The 25,432-nt window shown below is 43.7% G+C and overlaps 1 long non-coding RNA gene across 1 annotated transcript in view; it reads right to left on the reverse strand.

Annotated features, from left to right (window-relative positions):
- The window catches only part of LOC146782934 (uncharacterized), a 204,852-nt gene that overhangs the window by 17,845 nt on the left and 161,575 nt on the right, over positions 1 to 25,432 (reverse strand). The window contains exon 2 of the long non-coding RNA XR_014972084.1: positions 4,685 to 4,733. This is a non-coding gene — a long non-coding RNA (uncharacterized LOC146782934). The remainder of the gene's footprint in view (positions 1 to 4,684; positions 4,734 to 25,432) is intronic.

The following is a 25,432-nucleotide window of genomic DNA, read 5'->3' on the forward strand; positions in this document are numbered from 1 at the left end:
ACCTTCAAGCCCACCCTAGCCAATAACATTACCTCTGTATGTGGATCATGTAAAAAAAAAAACACTTTGTGGTTGCTTCTACCTCCTGTTGCTTATCTCTACTCAGTACTTATAAACTTTGTAATAATTATGCGCCTGGTGAGCATTGAGAACCTCTATTTTCTCTGTCAAATGTATATCTCCGTTTATGTTATGTGTATTTGTAAAAAGCACGATCACCCCTGAGGGTATCCTGGTGCTGTGACTCTCATATAACTGTATATTTACTAACTAGACGTACAGAAACGTATGCAACTGTACTAAGTCCTGTCCAGGTTTTTGGGCTTGTTTGTTAAAGTTGAGTGGATGTTGTAGCGCGGGTATATCTGGCGAGTGGGTGTAGGATATTATATTGTGTTTTAGTGGTGGTTCGGTGTCCAGGTAACAACTGCAGTGTAGTGTTTAGAGCCTAGCTGTGGAATTATGGGTTGGGATATTGGTGAATCTGAGTACATTTTTAACATATTGCATCTTATAGACTGTTTTGTCAAGTGGTATTTAAGTACGATCAACAGCAGTCTGGTTTGTAGCATAGAGTCATGGCATGATGCAGAACTGGGTTTGTGATATGGGGTGTACAGAGTTAACCTGTGTGCATTCGTAGCTAATATTACTAGTTGAAATAGTGTCTTGTCCTCATGTAATGAGCGGTGGAGAGGCCTGGCTGGGGGTGGCCGGTGAGAGGGGAGGTAGTGAAGAGTGAGGTAATGGAGAAGTGAAGAGGGAGTGGAGTGTGGGGGATGAGATGAAAGCTGGTATCTTATGTTGAGGTGTGTAGCCATTCCTGCAACATCATACCAGTAATACCATTTCCTGGATATTAGCGGATTGAAGTGTGTAAAAGTGCAAAAAGTCTTGGGGTGGTTGTTGTGATGTGAGATTCAGTATCATGAAAAGGATTCTAACCAAACACAAAGGCAACCCTAGTCAATAAGAACCAGGTCATTTAAGCAATATGAGAACAACATCGGTTCTTATTAGAATTGTAAATGGACGGCAGTGGCGAGACTGGATCCCTGCAGCGCGCTTTGATTTATCTAGCCGGATTTTATTTCTGCAGCGCGGGCCCTGGGCAGTACATTGGTGCCAGACCATGAACACCTTTCATGGTGCACGGCTCCAACTATCTGAAATATCTCACCCAAGTCTCCTTCCCCTTTACTATTCGCTTTGGTGGTGTGCACTCTGTGTTCTTTGTGTTTATTTTATGATTTGTTCAGCTCTCCCCAAAATCCTTTGGCCCTTATAAGACCCCATATTACAAAGGGGGTCGAAACGTCATCGCCCTACTCAAACAAACCACTTATCCGACCCCTTTGATTGTCGACAGGGCTCTCTTGCAATTGATAATTTATTCATTTGATCGTTTGCTACAATTTTGTAACTTGTACTTTCTATTTCGTATTGTTTGTATAATTGCACTATCTTTTATGGTTTGTTTTTCGGTTCTCTTCCACATGGGACACTATGCACCACGTCACACGTTTGCATTTGTGAAATACAGTTTAATTTTTGACACAACCAATGTATGACTACTTTGTTTCGTTTTCCTATCTACATACTTGAACATCTTAATGTGTGATTGGGCTTCTCCTTCCATCAAATATCCACTTACAATTTTAATAAGAACTCCTGTTTTCTGATATTGTATTATTAAAAGGAGCAGTGCTAGATGGGGGTAAACTAGGCGTAGAAGTTGTGGTGAAATGATTGCACGGCACAGTCGTAGCGGTCGGCAAGTAGAGATACTGGTCATCTGTGCTTTTATGCTTTCTGCCCTGAAGTCTTGAAGTCTTCTAAGTCGCTGGTAGTGGAGAAGTTGGAGTCAGCGATAGCAGAGCGGGAGCAGCCGGGGTTTGCAAGTTCACAGCGGTGGCATCAAGCCGCCATCTTCCTTCCCCACGTGACCGTGTACACCCTTCATAATTCTAAAGGTGGCTGAGAGTATATTGTAGCAATTTTCAGTACAACGTTCAACTTAAAGGCCATGATACTGCCTCCTTCCATTTTCTCAGATCTACAAGAAAATCACAGATTGTCTCTCATGCCCCAATCTTCTAGGTCAGTTATCTTCAATCGCACTTACCAATGATCTTCTCTTAGTCTATTGCATTTACTATTTTTTTCTCATCGCTTGTCAGCCGATCTTCTGTTGTTGTGAGGCAGGAATTGAAGGCAGTGAGATCGGACCTTCTTGAGACAGTTTCTGTTGAGGGTTTAGTCTTAGTTTCTTCAATGGAAGCTGTTGATGTTCTCAAGCGCTGCCTCATGTGGCATCTTTCCTTGATTTTTCAGAGTGATTAAGCTATTGACATTGTAAATAACAATGCCGTTTTTTTAACCCCTTCGCCGCGGCAGGAATTCCGCCGCGGCGCTGGGGGCGGGTTTGGGGGCAGCGCGGTGGCACGGTGCTCGTGACGGAACCGCTCCGTCACGAGTCACGGTTGAGCTGTGCTCATGACGGAGTGGTTCCGTCACGTCTCCACCCACGGCGCTAATCGCCCGCACCGGCGGGGAATCAGCGCCGCGTGGGCGGAGCGGCCGCCAACGGCCGTAGCATGACGGAACCACTCCGTCATGAGCACAGCGCAACCGTGGCTCATGACGGAGTGGTTCCGTCATGAGCGGGGAAGGGGTTAAATGTTTTAAAAACAAAAATAATGTCATGAGCAATGCCAATAGCTCTAACTTTAACAATGCCGAGACCGTTGCATTGTAAATGCTTGTTTTTCCAGCCCTTGACCGAAAAAAAGCGTGAAGTAATCCTCCACGTAGCAGAAATCTGTGAAATAATTATTTTCCTGGTAATTTCAGCAGGCAGATGTTGATATATGTTTTTTTACTCCAATGCCTCGCAGGAGTGGTACCTTCATATGATTTCTCCTCAGTAGGAGGAACTGTGATTTGGGTTTTGTAAATTTACATTTTAACAGAGGACCAACTGGTGATTGTCGGATGACATGTGCTGCCCTCTGACGAGCATCGCTTCAGATTCCAGCTTATCAAGGCCCCTGGAACGCAGGAGGAAGCCACTAACTCGTGGTCACGCCTCCTACTGCGGGCCGCGCTAAGGGGCCCTTTTAAACAGGGGTCAGGTTCCCACGGAGGGAGAGGGCTCATCACAGTTCTGTTTACCCCTGCAGAAACATTTAGATCCAAACATGCAGTGTCTCTCTGACTGCTGCTAAATCTGTTTTACACACTTGTAAAAATTCAGTTAACCCTCATGTGTTGCTTAGAGTCCTTTTTTTCTGGTGATGTAAAGTTACTGAAACAAACATTTGTTTAGCAAGCTTTTTAACTTGAAGACTGCATACCCATTTATGTTTTTCAGCCCCATATAGCGCAAACTCGACCCGAAGGTATCAGAGCGCTTTACATGAGCACCAGTTGCATTACAGACCGACACGTTTATTTTTAGCCACGGGGAGATGAAGTGATTTGCCCAGGATCACAGGATGTTTGAGCCTCCCGCCAGACACGAACCTGCTGCCCCAGCTTGCAGAGATTGTCGCAGTTCTGAGGGGCTCACTTTAAATCACATCCTCTCTGCAAGAACACCACCAATCAGTGTGTATAGTCAGTTGGCCGAGCCACTCACCTCATTCATGGCAAGCTGGCAGTGCATTTGTGGGGAGTGGGGGGGGGGGGGGGTTAGAAGTTAGAGGAATGGGACTATCCCAATATAGAATGATGAACCCATGTTTCCAGTTGCTCTTGCACTCTGTGAGGCTTGGTCGCCAATGTTGTTGAGAGACCATAGCTCTGTGAACCATTCTTCAAGCCCAAGTGCTTTGTCAGTGCTCTTTGCCTTTTGTTCTGAAGATAATTGTAGATAAATAATTTACACTTTGCACCTGGAATAAGATTGATTTGAACATCTAGGGCAGGAGTCTCAACCTTTCCTGTAGCGACAGCTACTTCTAATCCATGAAAATCATCCTGAGCTACTGAAGGCCAAAGAACCCGCACATTGTTACCGGACGCCCCCATGCCCAGCTCCATTGACTATAAGGCTAGTGTCCCTAAAGCCAGATAATATAGTTAGATTTTTTTTAAAAATACTTTGACTAGGGGCACTATGACAGCGCTTCCATGTGCGTCATTGAGAGTGTGGTCTTCGGAGATGTATGAACATGTGTGCGTATGAATGAGATATATGTGTATGTGAGACTGAGAGCCTGTGTTGTATGTACTTGTGGCATAGGACATACCTTTCACCATATGTGGCACAGTTACATGTATAACACAATCATGGAACTTTTTTTAAAAAAATGTTTGAAATTTGAAGTGCAGAAATATGTTCTGCAAAAATGTTTGAAATATGGAACATTTTTCTGCGTTTTAGATTTCTCTCATTTAAAACGTGCCGCTATTTTTCAGTTCTACATATGGCTCAGTGTCTACTGGCTATAAGCAGCAAGAGGCCTGCTGCTTGTAAATGTGACACTTTGAAATGGGAGAAAATCAAACGAAGAATATCAGCTCACATGCTATAACTATGCAGATGACACACAAATACTTCTTAAACTGGAAAACCCCAAAGACAGTGAAAACTCATAAATCTTCAGTAGCTCAGAGCTGTTGGTCAGTGGATGACTTGGAGCCATCTCAAATTGAATGCTTCCAAAACGGAAATACTCACATGTAGCGAATGGAAACATTTTGACCCACTCGGCTCCTTGCCTGATGATCTGGGAACAACGACAAAAGTATGAAAGGAAGTAAGAAACCTCGGAATTACCATGGATTCCAAGCTATCAATGAATGCCCAAGTGGACAAATTGGCAAGATCAAACTTCATTGCTATGAAAACTCTGCAACAAATCTTCCCCCTGTTGGGATTTCCACACAAGGTCCAGGCTACTATCTCTCTTGTCCTGTCTAAACTCGATTACGCCAATAGCCTCTACCACGGATCACCTTTAACAGCTATGAAAAGACTAAAACGGATTCAGAACTTGGCTGCCAGACGACTCTTACATATAAAGCCACAAGCCCACATCTGCCCTGCCTTGAGGGCCCTACATTGGTTACCGGTTACCAGAAGATCCTCATTCAAGCTGCTTTGTATCACCCACAAAGCGATACATGGAACAGGACCACTCGTCATCAGAAATAAAATCACCAAACACATTCAACAAAGGAACCTCAGCTCTAGATTGGCACCGCGCCTCAAAATCCCACCATACAAAAAAAAACATAGGTGGCACATGCTTCTCTGTTCAAGCAGCCAAACTATGGAATTCATTACCCAAAACATAAGATCCACAGATAACTATCTTATCTTTAGAAGACTACTCAGGAGTTGACTCTTCTCTACATAACCACCATATGCAAACATAAATGTACAGCATATCCCTGTGTATAGAAGCATTTCATTTGATTGTATGTATATATCTATATATGTGTATTTCTTTGTATAGATATGTAACATAATTATGGTTTAAAATATGCATTCTTTAGGTCTGCTTAACAAATGTACATAGTACTCATGGTATATATTATCTACTGGCGGTCGCCAGTAGATAGTTATAGTTAGCACCGTGTTTCCATAGGAAATCCGCAACATTCTATTTGGAATAACTTTTGCGCCGGTTGACGAATCCTCGCAAAATTTTCAAAATAGGTGGGGCGCTCCGCTCCGCTCCTACCCTGAAAGTCTCGGGGGGATTCGTCAAGCGGGGGCTAAGAAAAAATGGGGGTCCCAAAACACATTTTCCCCATGCAATTTTCCATAGGGACCTTTAGTCCAAGGTACAGCCCGAACGGCTGAACAGAATTACTTGAAATTTGGCAGAGAGGTAGTCCTCAGGTCAGGGATGTGCCTTTTGCAGGTCTGGTGTCAATCTGTTCAGTAGTTCCTGAGAAAATCAAAAGTAAAATCATATATATATGTGGGCGGAGCCTAACCACACATCTCATCCTGAGATCTGATTGGCTGTCAGCACTTCATCCAAGAAGTGTTGGCAGCCATCTTGGGACCAATATACATGATAGCACCTCATTAAAAAGCATTGCAGTTAATAGAAGGTTTTAAGACTTTAGTTACATTATAAATCATTTGTTGATGGTACCATACTAATTTTAGGAATTGTGGTATGTTCTAAGGTGATTTCACCATGTGAAAAAGCCTTCTGCTGGGATTTCACCATGTGAAAAAGCCTTCTGCTGGGATATCAGGATTGAGAGAAAAATATTTTCTCATGCTTTTCCCACAGAGGTTTGGAAGGTGATCTATAAGCTAAACTGAGAGCTTATTTTCTGTAAATTCACATTATCTTTCTCAGTCATGTGAGAATGAAGTCTGACATTCTCAGTAAAACATGTACATCCATCAAGGGCAGAGACTGTCAGTTGATTCCTTTGTGTTCTACTGCAGCTTCCCAGAGTGTTCCAAAGAACAACTAGAGCGCTAACAGTCCTACTTATGATAAACGTATGGGACACCTGAAGCCATCTTGCTTGGATTAAAGTGGTAACTCTTAAAACATTTAATGTAAAAAGGAACAAAATGAGGGGGTTCATTTTTCCATAAAAAGTATGATTAGTGCTGCAGAAAGAAAAATTAGGGCACATTTTGAGTGACTTCTCAAATCCTCTTCTATTTCATTAAAAAATTCTGACATGCAGACTGAAACATGCACTTTCAATACCATCAGCAGTTTTCCCTGGTGAGCAGTAGCTTTACTACAGTGATCTAATGAGCAAACAGAGTGCTAACATTCTGAATTTATGGCAAATGTGTGACACATCTGAATGCCTTTGGAATCAAAGTAAAAAACTGAAAGTATTTCCTACTGAGGAGACTGCAGTAAATGAGGAAATTAGTAAACTTCATAACAAATAAGTCTGCCAAGATGGCCACCAGAGACAAAAGAGCCCAAATGTAGCCCAAATATCACCCAGATGTAGCCCAATGACAGAATGTCCCAGAGTGTTCTTAAAAACAACTAGAGCGCTTACTGTCTTCATTATGACAAAAGTATAGCACACCTGAAGCCATCTTGATTGGAATAAACTGATAACACTTAAAACATTTAATTTAAAAAGGAACACAATGAGGGGGTTCATTTTGCCATAGAAAATATGATTAATGCTGAAGAAAGAAAATGAGGGCACATTTTGAGTGACTTCTCAAATCCTCTTCTATTTCATTAAAAAATTCTGACATGCAGACTGAAACATGCACTTTTAATACCAGGAGCAGACTTCCATGGTGAACAGTAGTTTTACTACAGTGATCTAATGAGCAACTAGAGTGCTAACATTCAGAATTTATGGCAAATGTGTGACATATCTGAATACCTTCATGATGGAATCAAAGTAAAAAACTGAAAGCATTTCCTACTGAGGAGACTGCAGTACATGAGGAAATTAGGAAACTTCATAACAAATAAATCTCCCAAGATGGCCACCGGAGACAAAAGAGCCCAAATGTAGCCCAAAATCACCCAGATGTAGCCCAAATATAGCCCAATGACAGAAGTGTGCAAAACACTTATTATTTTGTGTTTTTGCAGTGTTATATAGTGCAGACTTGTCAGGTATTGGAGTGCTTTACATGAGCATTGGTTACATCACACAAGAACAAATTCATTTTGGTTGTAGACATGGGGAGACTACGTGATTTGACCAGAATCACAGAATGTCGAGCTGAAGCAGAAACTCCAACCTGGTTCCCCAGTTGCAAAGTCTGCAGTTCTGGAAGTAACACCACATCCTCTCCCCTAAGTGCAACATTTAATCAAGTGGTCAACTGGATAAAAAACATAAAGGTAACAAATAATTTAAAAGTGCTTTCTCGCTATTTGAAAACTCTGAAAATATGTCCTTATTTTAGTCTTTTAGAGCACTAACCATAATTTTGATGCCAATAAGACCCTCTTATATATGTAATTTATAAAGGAAATGCTCTGGGTATTACAGTTTTGATTACATCAAGATGACGTCAGGCGTTCCACACTTTTGTAATAAATATAGAATGTTAGCAATCTAGTTGTTCATTAGGATACTGTTGAGAGGCAGAGGCCAGGGGCACGGACTCTGAAAATTGAAGGCAGGTAGGAGGGTGCAAAGGCAACAATTTAACCACACTGATCAGGCAGGAAGGGCTGTGGCAGCACAACAGACTATGGAGGGCAGTGGAAAGGGGGGCAGGGGCAACAAACCAACAATACAGGACTTTCAAGAGAGGCTGTGGCCATGTAATAGACCATTGTGGGCAGAAGGAAGAGGCAATGGTAGTACAACCATACATGCCATCAGACCCGATTCAGCCAGGAAACGTCCAATGTTTTTAAGCTCAAATGGGCTTTATTTTATCTGTCTCCTGTCTACAATCTCCTCTTTTTCAATGTAACTCAAAGGGGAAAATCAATACCCCAGTTTTTTTTCAAAATCTCCCTCTTACCAAGTTCAAAATGTTCGCAAGTATGGTACATTGGATCATGGAAGGAAATGGGGTAGGGACATGGACTTGGATAACAGAGGACAGGAGGGACATGGAGAGGTGCACCAAACTGACCCTGCAGGGCAGGCATCAGGGTTTGCAGCAGCACAATACACCACACAGGGCATGCGGGACGGGAGTGCAGCACAACAATCCATAGAAAGCAAGAGGGAGGGGACAGGACCATGCACATGGACAACAGAGAACAGAGGGGCAAGAGGCAGGACCATAATGGACAGACAGGAGAGAAAGCTGCAGCATAACAGACCATAAAGGGCAGGAGGGATGGATCAGGGGCATTACAATGGAACAGACAAGCCAGGAGGGAGGGAGTAGGGGTCTGCACATGTAAACAGAGGGCTGGGGGCAAGGGGGCAGGGCAGGAGCAGCAAGATAGCCATGGAGGTCAGGCAGGATGGGCACTAGAAGCAAGACACACCATGAAGTGCAACAGTGAGACTGTGATGGCATACACACAGACCATGGAGGGAAGGTGGGAGGGGGTCAGGGGCAGCTAACTGACCACACAGGGAAGGTGGGAGGGGCCATGTGAGCACAGAAGACCATGCATGGCAAGTGAGAGGGTTAGTGGCAGCACAATGGCTATGATGGGCAAGAAGGAGGGTGCAGGGGCATGCACAAAGGACGCTGGAGGATAGATGGGTGGGTCAGGACCTGTGCACAGACAAGAACGTTCAGGGGAAGGGGCCTCACAACAGACCGCACGGGCAGGCAGGAGGAGCAGTTGCAGCACAACAGTCCAGGGAGGGCAGAAGGGTGTGGCAGTACAATGGACCATGTAGGACAGGAGGAAGAGGATAGGGGCATGGCATGTGGACAGGCAGGGTGGAGGTGGCAGGGACAGGTTACAGTCATCTGACAATGCTAGGCAGGTGGGAGGGGAGTGGCAGCTCAACAGAACACTCAGAGTAGATAGGAGTGGCAGGTTCATGGAACATGGTGGGCAAAAAGGATGGAGCAGGGGCATACACAAAGACATCGGAGGGCAGGGGGAAGGAGAATAGGGGCAGCAAGCTAAGCACAGAGTTTAAGCAGGAGGTCAATGATGGGGCATAGAATTGGGCAATGGAGGGCAAGAGGAGTGGACTGGTACATCATAATAAATTGAGGGCAGTGGCAGCACATCAGACCATGCATGGCAGGAGGGAGGAGGCTTGTCCATGGATTCACACAACAGAGGATAGGGAGGAGGGGGATGGGGCAGCAAGCTAACTGTTCAGAGAAGGCGGGTATTAGGAACTTTATTGTTTTTAAAACGTGTGTCTGTGCGAACTACTTAAAATATGAACAAGTATGCAGCATAATCTCACTTTTATTCAGGAAGAAGAGGACGTTTGTGACTGTGACTCCGGGCTCACTTGGCAGAAACACCCCCTGACCCTCCACCCCCTATCGCAAAATGTAATGCCCGTGAAAAGGGTAGGTGAACACAGTGTTATAAAATAAAAAGTATTACACATCCGGCAGTGGATGTGTGTTTTATTAACCGTGAGGGGGGTTTCTTTCATAGTTTTGGTCGAATTTTTGTCGAATCCCCTTTGAATGGCTTGGTGTGCATGTGTATTAAATGTGCCCGTCAATAGCTACCCATGTTTGTATAAATAAACGACAAGGGTGTCTACCGGGATTAGGCACGGTAGGGCATCAGACATGTCAGAGCTTCACTAGTGGTGTAAATACATTCCACGTGGATTCATTGTATGCATAGTCGCCTTTTAATGAATATCACGCAAATCGTCATGGTGATAGGTACGTACGGTTTGTCCAGCATGTCCTAGGTGTGTCTATAAATATATATTTTTTAAAAATAATAAAAAACAGTGGCCGGCCCTGGGGATTGGGGTCAAAAAAATATAATTAGGAGACAGGCCCTGGGGAATGGGGTCATCAGGGCCAATAAATTAGAATAAGAAGGGGAACCACACAGCCCCCCTTCTTAAAAAATTAAAATAAATAAAAAACTGGCATCGTGCCGGAGGCCACGCCCCCTCCTTGCAGCACTCTGCAAACGCGCCCCCTGGCGAGTTGTAAGTTTTTTTGGGGGGTTTTTTAGTGTGTTTTATAAAGCGCGCAGTGGCCCCAACGGGGCATCCCGGCGCTGAAGACTCTGACAGCCGGCTGAACAGGGTCGGGAAAGCAGTCTTAGGAAGAAAAGAGGTGGGTTTTCAGAGATTTGCGAAAAGCAGGTTCTGCTTGGCAGCTGCGTAGGGCTAAGGGGAGCTTGTTCCATTGTAAGTTGGGGAATTAATTCCTCTTCAATACTGAGGGTCCCTGAGGGCCAACTAGCCCAACAGGCATCTCCAGTATGCACCAGGGAGCTGCGCTGCAGACAGGTGTTCTGAGGCCAAGCCCCTTTTTACACCTCTCTGCATCGCAGCTCTGTGGTGCTTACTGGAGGTACCTAGTGGTCTAGTTTGACCCTAGGGACCATTAGGATTCAAGGGGACTTAATCTCTCAACTTAGAACAGCCACAGGGCGCGTTTACACAGTGGTGACGGGAGGGGATGGGGCCTGAGGTGACGTGTGCAAACACGCACTATGGCACGTTTTAAATTGGGGATATCATTTTCCTTCAATACTGAGGGCCCCTGGGGGCTAACTAGCCCACCAAGTGCTTCCAGTAAGCGCCACTGAGCTGCATTGCAGAGAGGTGGTCCAGGCCTTGCCACTTTTTACACCTCTCTGCAACGCAGCTCTGTGGCACTTACTGGAGCTACCTAGTGGGCTAGTTGGACCCTAGGGACCCTCAGGATTCAAATGAACTTAATCTCCCAACTAAAAACGGACACAGGGCGTGTTTACACAGTGGTGAAGGAAGGGGACGGGGCCTGAGTTAACGTGTGCAAAAAACGCCCTGTGGCCTGTTTTAAGAGGTAGTTTTAATCCCCCTGCCCCATTATATACTAGGGGCTTACAGAGGAGGTCATGCTAATCACAGGGGGACCCCAACGCATAATGTTCCCTAGTGTATGTAGGTGTTTTCACTGTATTCTAAGTGTCTTTTAACATAGCACTGGCTCTAGGACTGGTTAGTCAGACTCAGTTACCACCAATATCCGTCTGAAAAAGTTGAGGGTACAGGATGATTTTGCAACAAGGCTTCTTTCTGCTCTTCTTTTTGTTCTTTCTGCACGTTATCCTTCTTCCTGCACTTTTCTTCGTCTTTGAGGACTTCTGTTGCTTCTTTCTGCACTTCTTTTTTTTCTTTCTGTGCATTTTTTCTTCTTTCTTCACATGTCCTATCTCTGTAGGCATAGTTAGAAATTAGCATTTAAAAAACCTTTGAAATTCACAGAAAAAACCATAGGTTTCAGGCACGTTATAGTTAGGAATTAGCATTTCAAAAACCTCAGAAATTCACCGAAAAAACCATAGGTTTCAGGGGTGTTATAGTTAGCTGGACTTTTCACTTGTACAAAACCATTGAAATTCCCCCGTTATAGTTAGTTCAGCTAACTATAACTCGCGCGCCCGCAATGCACTGCTGATGACGTCACATATTACATCACTCATGACATGGTCAGTGACATCACTCATGACATCACTGATGACATCTCAAATGACATCACTGATGACATCATCCTTGTGATAGAGTGGCAGACCTCCTCTCACCCTAATATAACCTTTGATACACACATTCAAAAATAGAGACTAAACTTTTCAAAACAATGGACATACCAATACCAGTTACAACAACCTCTTCAGTAATTCTAAGATCCACATACACATCCACTCATTCACCAACAGTCCTATACAGCCACTCATACATGTATTCACTCATCATATGTACTCATACACCTATACATCCTGTTACACAATGCCACTCATCCATAGAGTTACTCACACACAGTCACTCATGCTAATAAAGAATCAAACATACATTTATTTGCATATACAGTTATACACACACCACCACACTTACTTCTACGGAAACTTACACATACTTAGTCTTTAAAACAATCACTTATAGAAACACATACTTATTCATACAGGAACTCTTTCAATCTCTCACTCTCACATATACTCACTTATATACACCAATAGTCACATATACTAGTTTAAAACATATGTAGTTACTCATAAAGACACTATTGAGACAGTCATTCACTCACTAACACACCCATACACACACTCATCCACCCATACAGTCCTGCACACATGCTGTCTTCAACACATACAAAGAGTGAGTCACTCATTCATGCACCTATGCACTACGTAATACCCCCCACCGAACCATGCAGACACTCAGACTGATACTCAAAAAAACAACTAATAACCTATATAGACACCCATGTAGCTACTCACCAACCCATGCAGCCACTTATACACAAAGTGAGAGACTGATACAGATATTTACATATTTAAACATTACTCACTAAGCCATGTATTCACTATGATACACTTAATCAGTCAGTTACACAATCAATTTTTCAAAAACAAATCATCCATTTAGACACTTATATACCCGTTTATTCTTCCATCGACCTTGAGATATACATATATAAAACATATTTAATTTTCAGAAAAACACACATTCACTGGATGATGTCATCAGTGATGTCATTTGAGATGTCATCAGTGATGTCATGAGTGATGTCACTGACCATGTCATGCGTGATGTAATATGTGACGTCATCAGCAGTGCATTGCGGGCGCTCGAGTTATAGTTAGCTGAACTAACTATAACGGGGGAATTTCAATGGTTTTGTACAAGTGAAAAGTCCAGCTAACTATAACACCCCTGAAACCTATGGTTTTTTCAGTGAATATATATATATATATATCCACAGCGTAACTCCCAAGTGCAGTCTGCACACACAGCATCACGGACACACTATATAGCTGGTGCCAGATTTTTTATTTTGTGTGCATTTCAACGGTGCTGTCTCTGCCGCGTTTCGGACACAAGACGGTGTCCTTGATCACATGATGTACAGGTATCAGAAACGAGGTTTTAAAGGGACAACGGCGCTTACAATGACGTGTACAGGCACTGGTAAACATAGAAGAAATACTGTGTGGCTCCTCATTGTTGATATATAACAGAACAAAATTATCTGTTGATCTCAGTTCCACAATTTTAAATATTAGCGTGCAAATACACATTGTAAAACTTATATTATGCTCTGTATTTCACAAATTAAAAACTTCTTATATCATCAACCCTGTTCGAGGTTCTCCCTTGTTCACACATATCAATATGTGTTCTCTACCATATTTGACAGTTTCATCTAAGTGCCATAAAGGTCAATGACTACACAGATGCAGGTGCAGAGTGTAAAAAGTCGGTACTACAACTTGATAGTCATATTAGATAAAACAAATACATATGTTAAAAACCATTAAATGTGTGCAAGGGGCGTAATTAGTGCAAAAACAGGCAAATTGTAATCGAAATTCTGCTATTCAACTGTGTACAAACAGCTATGTTCATGTACAAATACGCAAGTCAATTCCACACAGTTCTTTCATAGTACAAATACCATAACTGTTCTGAGAGTAAAGTGCCAGTGCCTATCATAGTGCAAGAAGCGCGAAAAAAGTGCTTAAATGTGCAATACTAGTGCAAAAATTGTATTAAAATCGATAAAACATCCCGATTGTGTGGCAGTAATTCAAACTATCGTATTTATCAGAACTAATTTATATCCCTGTTATCATCCTGAGTAGGCTGTGGGAGATACCGAAAATAACGGTTTGCATACCTCTTTTGTATTCACATCGGCCGAACTGGGGGAGTAAGTGTACAGGGAGCTCCCTGCCACTACTGGACTCTAAATAGCAGCAAAAATATATTCTTACGCTCATGAATAGTATATATTGCAAATCATATTTACATTAGTGTGGGAATGATCATAAAAACCCTCTGGCTCAGGTGACTTGTTATGACGGGGTTAAATATCGGGAATATCTATCTCACATATTGTTGTAAAAAATCTGTATTGAAACAATTTATAAAAGGCCCTAGTTAAAAAACCTTTGTTTATAAAAAATTGTATAAGTCCTCCCCAATATTTAGCCCCATAGGGGTCTTGGTGTCAAGCTCGACAATGTACCGGGATTCTAGCTGGCATAAACACCTCTCCCTGTTGCCTCCCCGTTTGTTCTGTGCCACCGCATCAATTACATAGTATTGTAGACAATTCAAGTTGTTGTTATGAATAGCCTTAAAATGCCTGGCCACTGGGTAGCTAAATCTGAGTTGACTATTGCACACAGATGTTGAAATATCCGAACATATACTTGCAACTTCGTGCTGCCCACGCAACGCAAATTGCAGCTACATTTCAAAACGTAGACAGCATGATCAGTTCTGCAAGCATAGTGTGGTTTCAGTGCAATGGGTATATCAGAGAAAGGTGTCATGTAAGTGGCAGTAATAATGCCAAACGTACAAGCCCTACAAGAGCTGCACCTGAAAAAGCCTTTTTTGGGAGACAGCCAGTTTTCTATTTTGTTGGTTTCAGGCCTGTTCCTCACTAATTCATTGCATATAGAGTATGCTCTTCTGAACGTGACGGTAGGGAAGCCGGAAGGAAACCTTTTAAGGTGTGATCAGTCAAATTGATCGGCCATTCCTTCTTGATAATGGTCTTAATCTTATTGGCCTGTCTGCTATACCCTGTGATAAGCCTCAAACCAACATTTTCCTTGCCCTCGTTTTTGCTTAACCCAATTTTCGCTGTTACTGTGTGCCTATTGGGGTCAAGTAAGGAAGCCCGATCAATGGAATTCGCCTTTCTCATGGCTATGTCAAATTTGTTAGATTGATATCCCCTAGCTAGCAATCTCTTTTTGGCCTCCATTTGATGATGCTCACAGGCCTCCATTGTGCTACATGTCCTATGTATGCGAAGACATTTTCCATACGGAATGCTTGATATTGTATGCTGGGGGTGAAAACTCCCTGCGTGTAGCACAGTATAGCCTGATGTAGGTTTCCTGTAAAGGCATGTCACTAGCTGGCCTTCTATTGCTTCTACACAGATGTCAAGAAAATTGGAAAATGTAGCATCAATATTATCAGTGAAGTGCAGTGTATATATATATATATATATTACCTACTGGCGATAGCCAGTAGGTAGTTATAGTTAGGACCACGTTTCCATAGGAAAACCTCAACATTCTATTTTGAATAACTTTGGCGCCGGTCGACGAATCCTCGCAAATTTTTCAAAATAGGTGGGGCGCTACGCTCCGCTCCTACCCTGAAAGTCTCGGGGGGATCCGTCAAGCGGGGGCTGAGATAAAAGGGGGGTCCCAAAACGCGTTTTTCCCATGCATTTTTCCATAGGACCTTTAGAACGAGCTACAGCCCGAACGGCTGAACAGAATTACTCAAAATTTGGCAGAGAGGTAGTCCCTAGGTCAAGGAAGTGCCTTTTGTAGGTTTGGTGTAAATCTGTTCAGTAGATTCTGAGAAAATAGCCTTTAAATCAATATATATATCTGAGCCAGCTTACGGTACGCTTACCGTACGCTTACGGTAAGCGTACGGTGGCGTGCGCGAGCGCGATTCTGATTGGCTCTTAGATCTTAGTAAACATTCGAATCGGCCGAAACCAGGAAGCGGCGGCCGCCATTTTGTCTCTCGCACTGAGAGTGATTTTTAAAATATCAAGCCCAAAAACATGTAAAGGGGCTGTTTTGACAACTCCCTCCCACATAGTCATGTTGAGGGAGTCCCCAAACATCCCCCAAGTGCAAAAACGGTTTTATTTTTTTTTCGGCAATTTCGCGGGGTACGCTTACCGTACGCTTACCGTAAGCGTACGGTAAAAAAATAAAAATAAAAAAAACACTATCCACACTTACCCCACCCCCTGTGCTTTTGGTGGCCGAAGGCCACCAAAAGCACAGGGCTTATGTTAAGGGCAAAAAACACTATCCACACTTACCCCACCCCCTGTGCTTTTGGTGGCCGAAGGCCACCAAATGTACAGGGCTTATTATAAGGGAAAAAAACTTAGCATTTAAAAAACCGTACTAATTCACTGAAAAAACCATAGGTTTCACACACGTTATAGTTAGGAATTAGCATTTAAAAAACCTTGCAAATTCACTGAAAAAACCATAGGTTTCACACATGTTATAGTTAGCGGAAATTTTACTGATAAAAAACCAGTGAAATTCCCCCGTTATAGTTAGCGCAGGCAACTATAACTCACGCGACTGCAATCTTCTGCTGATGACATATGTGTCTTTATGAAAAAAAAATATTTGTAATATATGTATAGCTAAAAATGTATGGAAGAAGACATGGGCAAATAAGTGTCTAAATACAGTATTAGCATCAGCAGAGGATTGCGGTCGCGTGAGTTATAGTTGCCTGCGCTAACTATAACGGGGGAATTTCACTGGTTTTTTATCAGTAAAATTTCCGCTAACTATAACATGTGTGAAACCTATGGTTTTTTCAGTGAATATATATATATATATATATATATATATATATATATATATATATATATATATATATATATATATATATATATATATATACGCATCAATTCCTGTTCCTGATCAGTAACTGGACACCGACACAGCAGGCTAGGCTGTATCTCTTTGCACGATTTTATTTCTGGCTGTAACGCGTTTCATCAGTGACTACTGCCTTGATCACACACTAGACACCATTACATCCCATGATCTGGATTCTAAGCAACCAGGGGGCTTGAATGCCACTGAGGATTTGTATACCTGTCTCTAGATATAATTTAGACACAGTAAGAACAACTTTACACTCACTGGCACTAGCAACAACTATAGCCCCACATCATCAGACTATTAGGGCAAACTGAAACTGCCAATATGCCCCCTTTTATCACCAAAACAGTATTTTTTAAATCATTTAAACTTTTTACACAAAGGTTACAATTGCACACAGCACTATTGTCTTGGAAAACTTTATATGCACTTGCACTTGTGGTTTTTTTAAAGTCGTAAGGTTTACAATGTTTGATGTTTACATAATGATTGACTGTACATGCACTAGCACCTTTTGGCCAGTTTCTGTGTTTTAATTATTAACCTCTGTTTGGTTCCAGCACAAAGTTTAACTGTACTGTGGGAGTCGAAATTAGACTTTTTGGTATTTATACCGGGACAATAACACCAGTAGATTTTATATCTTTTAATCAATACAAAAACGGCACATTTGAACAATTAACCCACTGGTACAAGATATTTTATCATTGGTATGGGTATTGTTATTGTATATGAACCACTGAGGTAAAATAATGATTGACTGGCAACGCTATGCATTTTTTAACATCATGTGTTACACAGTTTATGGGAATTTTATGGTTCTAGGATATTATTATTTTTTTTTAATTCATAAATGGAATTTTAAGGAATTTTTACTCGAAACAGAACCTTGAATGTGTAAATAGATAGTGTGTTTTCTATTTTCATTGTTCCCCTACGCAGTATTCGTGCACATTAGAGGTGGGTGGAATTTGCGAAATTCACTTTCGCAAATTATCGCGAAAATGTTAAATATCTCCGCAAACACGCGGAAATATCGCGAAGATGCGGAAGTTTTTTTCCCGCCCGTTCGCGGTACTTTCAGCAGCGAAGTGCTAAAGCGGAGTATTTTGTCATATATATATATATATATATATATATATATATATATATATATATATATATATTCACTTAAAAAACCATAGGTTTCACACAAGTTATAGTTAGCTGTACATTTCACTCGTAAAAAACCAATGAAATTCCACGTTATAGTTAGATCAGTTAACTATAACTTGCGCGCCCACAATAAACTGCTGATGACGTCACATATTACATCACTTCTGACATGGTCAGTGACATCACTCATGACATCAATGATGACATCTGAAATGACACATTGTGCATTGCGGTCGTGCAAGTTATAGTTACCTGATCTAACTATAACGTGGAATTTCATTGGTTTTTTACGAGTGAAATGTACAGCTAACTATAACTTGTGTGAAACCTATGGTTTTTTAAGTGAATTTGCAAGGTTTTTTAAATGCTAATTCCTAACTATAACGTGTGTGAAACCTATGGTTTTTTCAGTGAATTTGTACGTTTTTTTAAATGCTAAGTTATGTATTTATTTTTAATTTTTGCGCGCAGGGTGCGCTTCGCGCACCGTGCGCGCGCTGTGAGCGCACCGAGTGCCCACGTTGCGCATTTCGTACCGTGCACGCCTCGCCATTTTTTACAAAATATCAATTGTTTTTTTTCTCCCTTGGGGGTCCTTAGATTTATATATTAAATGTGATTGTTAATTCTTTTTTATTTTTTTTTACCGTACGCGTACGGTAAGCTTACCGTACGCGCACTCCGCGATTTTTAAAAAAAATTATTAAATTTATTTTTCATACTTTTTGGTCCTTCATGAACCCCCTGACGAACGCTAGGGGGTCTGCAACTCTCTTCATTACCCCCTTTTCATGTTATCAACCTTTGTTTTTCAGTGTGAGAGACAGAAAATGGCGGCCGATACTTTCTGATTTCGACCGATTCGAATGTTTAAAGTCATGTAACCACCAATCAGAATTGAGCTCGCGCACGGCACCGTACGCGTACGGTAAGCTTACCGTAAGCGCACGGAGCGCGCTTACAGATATATATATTGATTTAAATGCTATTTTCTCAGGACCTACTGAACAGATTTACACCAGACCTGCAAAAGGCACATCCCTGACCTGAGGACTACCTCTCTGCCCAATTTCAAGTAATTCTGTTCAGCCGTTCCGGCTGTAGCTCGGACTAAAGGTCCTATGGGAAAATGCATGGGGAAAACGCGTTTTGGGACCCCCCTTTTTTCTCAGCCCCCGCTTGACGAATCCCCCCGAGACTTTCAGGGTAGGAGCGGAGCGTAGCGCCTCATTAGTTTTGAAAAATTCGCGAGGATTCGTCAACCGGCGCCAAAGTTATTCCAAATAGAATGTTGCGGATTTCCTATGGAAACACGGTCCTAACTATAACTATCTACTGGCGACCGCCAGTAGATAATATATATATATATATATATATGTATATATATATCTCGGCTGAGATCGAAACGCGTCATTTGTTTGCCAAATAAACCCGCAACATTGACAAACTTTGAACTGGAGTGGCTCGTCTTTTCTGCAAGAATCTGTGGAAATCTGTGTTTGCATATATATATATATATTTCCAATAGTCCTGTGCCGATTTCCACAACACCATCAGGTACAAACCACAAGATGTGCAGTTAAATTTCTTCATGCTTTATTTCTCCAAAGTCAGCATGACGCGTTTCGGCTGTACACACACAGCCTTGATCACATGACCCTCCAGTGAAACACATGACTAATTTATAGTAGTAGATTGGATGTTCTGGTTACGTAGCGTAACGTACCCCCATCCCCCCGTATGTATGCGCCGTACCCCCAGCCCCCCCGTATGTGCGTGCTGTACCCCCAGCCCCCCCGTATGTACGGGCCGTACCCCCAGCCCCCCTGTATGTATGCGCCGTACCCCCAGCCCAGTATGTATGTGCCGTACCCCCAGCCCCCCCGTATGTATGCACCGTACCCCCAGCCCCCCCTGTATGTACGCGCCATACCGCCCAGCCCCTGGGGGTACGGCGCGTACATACGGGGGGCCTGGGGGTATGGCGTGTACATACGGGGCTGGGGGTATGGCGCGTACATACGGGGGGCTGGGGGTACGGCGCGTACATACGGGGAGGCTGGGGGTGTGGCGCGTACATACGGGGCTGGGGGTACGGCACGTACATACGGGGGCTGGGGGTATGGCACATACATACGGGGGGACTGGGGGTACGGCGCGTACATACGGGGTGGGGTGGGGGGGCCGTACGACTCGTACCCCGGGCACAAGTGTACTCGGGGTAGGGGTCATACACAGTTCGGTCCGTACGGGACGTTTTCCATACGCTTGTGCATTCGGAACGCCGGTACGGATCGGACTTGTGCGCTCGGACTTCAGTTTTACGACTCGTACGTAAAACTGTCCGGGGACGTCTCGTAGACTTTTCCTGAGGCGATTCGTATGTATTTTTCCCGTACGAATCGTACTTCACTGTTTGTACGGTACTTGTACGATTCGTACGTAAAAAAATACGGATACGAGTCGTACGGGGAAAAAAAATACAGGATCGGAATCGGCCCCTTAATGTGTGTGAGCAATACACTCGTCAATGCTTAAATCTTTTTGCTCCAAATTATGTATAAATCAAAATTTGTTATAATATTTAAGCTAGAAAATTATTGTAAATCAATAGCCACTTCAAAATTTCATAATTCAATATTAATTCATCGAGATATACAGAACTAAGCCCACAGTGACCATTTCATTATAAACTGATATTCTAGTACAATAATGCACTCACGCTAAGAAAACTATTGATGTAAAATTCTTTTATTCTCTAAAATTCTTTTATTCTTTATTAATAGTCTTGAAGAATGCCCAGAACCAGATTAAAACATCCTCAAATGAAGCTAACTTCACTAACCAGGTGAAGTTACACTTATCATACGTTAAGATTCAGAGAGCAGAATTTGGATGTAAAATTTTAAATTACAGAAAATTATGGAGATCCTCTCCTGTATTAAGCCCTTTCCGAATTCTAGTTCCAACAAAAGGATATATTTAGATTCCAATTGTCTTAGCTGTTTTTCTCTGTTTCCGCCTCTCAAATTCTTTTGCACAGAGTCAATGACGAAGTAGCTCAAGTCATTCAAATTTTTATTATGTACCAATTTAAAATGACGTGCTACCGGATAACTATCGTCTGAATTGACTATTGCCCTTAAGTGTTGTAAGATACGATTGAATACCTGCAATTTGGTACTTCCCACATATTTCATTTTGCAGGTGCATTCCAAGACGTATACTGCATGTAGGAAGGTGGATATCTGACTATGGTTACCCCAAAATTTTTGCCTAGTGTCTAGCTGGTTTTTCGACTTAGTTGGCCTGAGATCCTGCCATTCAGGATCTCAGCCTGGCTGTTCTCTCTTTAAAATGGACTCCATGTACCCTAGGTACATACCCAATTGGTTGGATCACCCTGTGAGCCCCTGTACCAGTGTACACTAGGTACCCAGGGCATTGGTGTATCTAAGGCCTACCAAGGGCTGAAGCATGTATTATGCCACCCCAGGCTTGGCCTAACAAATTTGACACAACTGGCTGATCACTCAGCTGCGGTAAGTTGGTGTAACCACCTCTTACTTAGGTGTAGTATACCTATACCTAACCTTAAATGGGACACCTGGTAACCTATAAGTCACTCCTATGGCAGGCCTTAACAATCCTGAAGGCAGAGTGCTTGGTTCCATGTGAGATGGTGCTCTGGCATGAGCTGAGCCTGTCTGCAGTGGTCGGAACAACTTCCTTCTACTGTTTCCAGATATCGTCATACCATATACTCTTAAGTGCATTATGAACCTCGCGGTTAAATGCTATCTTTGGTTTGGCTTTATCAAAACATGTCGAGTAAGGTGTCATATGAATTGGAATACTAACCCCTCGCCAATTCTGGCGACGGGGTTAGCATTCCACCCTTCCAGAGGGACACGACATGTACAGTACCTGAAACCCGGGTAAAATCAGACATAGCCTCAGCTCCACAAAATGGATGCTGCCACCACAGACACAAGTCTGCCCTCCTGCTGCTGGGAGTCCTTCCAGCTTGGGAGGTGTGGACAAAGGGTTTCCTGCCAGGGGAGGTGCGTGCACCACCCCAGACAGGATTTTTTGTATTGGTCAGGTAGGGCTTGAAAGAAACCAGACATGCCTGAGGCTCACAAGGAGCCTCGGTGCATATGCCAGTTCAATCCGGTCCTGGGGCACACCAGTCCCGGGCCTGGGGCGAGCTGGACAAAGGATTGGGGGTGTAACCACCCCCCTTCCTGGTCCCACCCTTAGGGAGGGACCTAGCAGGTAGTCCGGCCCCTAGAATCCGCTTAAAGGTAGGAGCTGTGTCCTAAGACTTCAGACATCCTGGAATCAACTTAACTACAAGAAGAAGACGGGAACTTCGACGCTCTGCCACACAGAGGACTGAAGCCAATCTCCCCTGTGGTCAGGGAGTGACCACCTTGCTAACGCAAGCACCATCCAGCGAATCAACGTCTGCTTTGCCGCCGCCTCCCGCCGGAGCCCGAGCCCAGAGACTGACAAGACCTGGACCTCCAGACCTCTCACCGCCCGATCCACAGTCCCTGAAAAGCAGGAACCCGTGGAGGCACCGAGACACGTGGAGCCAGCCATCTTGAAAAGACCATGACAAGCTGCAAGCGCAACAACCGAGGCTCCCTCCAAGTTGTGCTTTGGGATCTGAGAAGCCCAACACCCGAGCAGCATCTGCACCAAAGGTGAGCCCTCCAGCATCTCCACGATCTGCGTGGGGCCCTTCTGCATTTTGCCACTCGACGCGCCTAACCGGTTGCTGGCCCGCTGGCTAGTGGCCATCTTGGCGACGAACTTCAAGAACAACACCGCTGGTCTGGTTGCTCCAGACTGGCCCTTGCTCCCCTCCAAAGGAGCAATCCCTCTGACCTTGCTGGTCAGAACCATCAGCTTATTTCGTTTTCTACAACAATTGCTTTTGCCAAGGCTTGTTTGCTTCGATCAAGTTGCCGACACCGCCGACAGCTAGAGCCTGCGTGGTACAGCTCGTGAACCAACTCCTGGACGTCGTCGACCTTCAGGGACCACGTGACTGCAGAGACAAGCTACACCTTTCTTCCTGTTTGCACCCGACATCGCCTGGTACCCACCTGGTGCCACGCTGGTCACTGGCTAGTGACTGTGAACACTGTCCCCTCTGCTTACAGGTCTTTTACAACTCCGATCCACTCTTGGATCCACCGCATCTCTTCCAGACCGACCGCCTGCAGCATCTTTGTCTTTAGGCTCAATTGAACAGATAGAAGAAACCCGACACACTTCGAGACCTATGCACCCGCTTCCTGTGGGTGAGGTAAAGCTGGCACTCCGGTGCCCAAGTGTAGAGTATTATCTCTAGTGTCTGTGTTTCCAATCTTGAGTTCATGGTCCATCCGGAAGATCCTTTTTGCAGTAACTTTGTAACTTTTACGCACCCATTGAAACTATGGGAGCTCGCGTGTGACTATTTGCTCTGCACACGCAACCCGTGGACCTCCTGGTCACTAACTAAAGTTAGCTCCTTGTAGGCCCAGCGATTCTAGAGGCCCTAGGCCTTTTTTCCTTTTCTGTTCGTAATACTTATACCACTATTTTAGTATATGGTTTGAGCGGCCACCAGGGCCTATCCATATAAAGTGCAACTTCTGTGTATTCTAACGTATTCTTGTTTAACGATTTGTGCCCCTGTGCTCATAAAGAGTCTAGGGGTTACTTTGAGAAATAAATACATATATATTTTCAATATATATCTGTGTGGTGTCCTTTCATTTGTATAAAAGGGGGTTACATTTGGTAAAACAGCCTGCTTAACACGTTTCACGAGTTTAGCCTCAAAGACTGCTTAGCCTACGCTACCACTAGGGCAGCTAGTCCGAAAAGGTTGACTTACAACCACACCATAAGGGTTGCTTGGCATGGTACAAGGTGGTCACTTTAACTAGTGAACATCATATACCAGGCCAACTTCTCACATTGGTGAGCAGCGGTTGGATTTGAGCTTGCTGTGTTTTACCATTGTAGTCTCTTGGTTACCAATTGAAAGATCACATAGGTACCTGTAGGTACATATAAAACAAGATTAGATATACTTAAGTTCTACTGAACTTAGTTGTTGTAGAGCAAAGGGAGTAGCACACCCTGACTACAACTACTAGATAGGTTTAGTAGGTAAACCCAAGTGTAGGTAGATTGCAACACATCCACCCACACTTAAGAGCAATGGCTGGGGCAGAGGGGTCCACTGTACCCATCTCTGTTGAGAGTGACCCCCAGAGGGCAACATCCATCTTTGCTACCCTAAACCAAAATGAGCTCAGGCAGTTGGCAAATATCAGGGGCCTTAAAAAGCCCAAGAATCCTACTTCTGCTGAACTCAGAGAGCTTTTACAGGCTGATGAAGATCAGAAAGCTCTCAGGAAAGCCTCCCAGTTAGGCCCCTTAGGGACAGGAACAGGAGGCCCCCCTTCTGAAGATGCTACTGAAGTACCCCTTTCCAATAGTCATCCCTTAGAGGAGAATCATACTACAGAGGAGGAAAGTGGTGGGGATACAGAAGGTAGTGAGGATGAAGGGAGAACTAGCCCAGTGCCAAGTGTTATACGTGGCCCAGCTAACTTAAGGCTATTGGGGACTGACAATGGGATCACCCCATTGGATCTCCCCAGTGGACTTAACCAGGGGCTTGGGAGGCAAAGGAATCACTCAGGTGAGTCTAATGCTTCTCATACCTCTAGAGGCTCTCAAGGTCACTCCAGGAGAAGGATGACCACCCCTCAGAGGAGGGAGCATGAGGCCAGAATGCAGGAAGCCCAGCTGAGAATCAGGAAACAGGAGCTAGAAGTAGCCCTGATGGAGGAGAAACTGAACAAGGCTAGGCAGCATAAAGAGAGTGGGTCTATACCCACTGGTGGCAGCACTGTCCCTAAGGACAAAGATAGGGTCTTTGACAATAGGAACCTGTCCAAGGTTGTGCCCCCCTACAAAAGTGGGGATGATATCCACAAGTGGATGACTGCTCTTGAGAGAGCCTGCAAAGTACAGCAGGTTCCTGAAGACCAGTGGGCGGCAATCTTATGGCTCTCCTTTGAAGGTAGAGGCAGAGATAGACTCCTCACTGTTAGAGAGGAGGATGTCAGAAACTACAGAGCCCTGAAGAGTGTCCTGGTTGATGGGTTAGGCTTAACCACTGAACAGTACAGGTTAATGTTCAGAGATACCCAGAAGACACAGACTCAGGACTGGTCTGAATATGTGGAATGTGCCACTAAGGC

Source organism: Triturus cristatus, chromosome 12 (assembly GCF_964204655.1).
Source record: "Triturus cristatus chromosome 12, aTriCri1.1, whole genome shotgun sequence".
NCBI classification, from domain to species: Eukaryota; Metazoa; Chordata; class Amphibia; order Caudata; family Salamandridae; genus Triturus; species Triturus cristatus.